Genomic DNA, 1502 nt, shown 5'->3' on the forward strand with positions numbered 1-1502 from the left:
GAGAGAGAGAGCAAAAAGTCTTTTTAAGACATGAAAATGCAACGAGAGTAGGGCTTTTTTTTGTGTAATGGATCCTTTGAGTGTGTGTCGTGGGGCCCACATTTCATTGATCACGGCCGTTGATCTGCTGGGCCCTAGTAGGATGGGCTATCTATCAAAGGAGGACTAATTCGATAGGTGGCCTGCATTTTTAGATGGCATGCAATGGATATCTTCCAATTTCTGACATGTGGGGCCCATGGTTAACTAATCCGGAACGTCTATCCTTTGACTCCCACCGTGGATGGAAAATGTCCCAAAAATCTCCTGGGTTGAGCATCTGTAGTGTGGCCCATGGTTGGGTGATCTAGTCCGTTGATCCAATGGACCTTCAATGGAGTGACTTATATATTATGACAAGTGGAGCTGTGATTCAGTAATCTGGACCGTTCTTCTGTTGATTCCCACTTTGGATGGGGAATATCCGCAACCATATCCTAACTGGACGATTCTATCGACCAACATTAGTACCCTTTTCACTTGAACGTGGACCGTTGTTATTTCTCTTCTAAGCTGTCCATCTCTGTGGGGAAAATCTAGCGGTTGAGATCACTATGTTGAAGAGATCTTTGAGATATCGTCCACCCACTTCAGTGACAACAAACGAATGGTCTGGATTACTTAATCAAGAGCCCCACTTGTCTGAATTTAAAACGCGTGTGTACAGTTGAAGGATTCTGGCCACGGGTATCATATAATTCCTCCAGTGTACAAAACACTGGATAAACCACAATCTTACTCCCGCTAGATCACAGCCGTTCATGGTCCGCTGTACGAGCCCTGGCATCAGAAAATCAGGCCAATTAGCTCATTAAGTGGGCCATAAGTGTATTGAACGGCAGTTATTAATCAAACTTCCAAAACTGTTTTATTGTGTGGCCTGCATTATATGCCAATGGGCCTGATTCTAGGCCCAGGTAGGCAAGGATGGGCGTGCCTGATGAATGGGCTTGTGAGTCATACGGGTGTCTGACACGTGTGACCTTTGGAAAGAGAGACTGAAGGTATATACTTAGACCAGGCTCGGAAGCTAAGTGGACCATAGGCAGTTTGTGTAGGCCCAGCCCATAACTAGATACCCGAACCAAGCATAGTCCAGAACACTCGCCAAGGATCCGGACCCGGGATCGAAACAGCAGGATTAGAGCTGGTCGAACCAAGTTAGGGCCGACTCGACTCGATCCGGTTTTGAAAAGGCCTGACCCCAACTCGATCCAACTCAAGACCGAGTCCAACATGCCTCACTCGATCCGAGTTCAGTCCGAGCTGGACTAATCCGGACCGAGTCTAATTCGGTCAAAAGTACCGAGTCAGGTCGAGTTGGCACCGAGTCAGATTGAGAGATGAGGGTGAGAGGGAGTGAAGAGGAGAGTGGAGTAGGAGGACGAAGGTGATGGTGGTGGGTGGTTGCTAGGCTTGGAAGAGGAGGGAGGGAGGGAGGAAAGAGGAAAGAGAGGAGGAGG

The sequence above is a fragment of the Magnolia sinica genome, chromosome 10 (assembly GCF_029962835.1).
Source record: "Magnolia sinica isolate HGM2019 chromosome 10, MsV1, whole genome shotgun sequence".
Classification (NCBI taxonomy): Eukaryota; Viridiplantae; Streptophyta; class Magnoliopsida; order Magnoliales; family Magnoliaceae; genus Magnolia; species Magnolia sinica.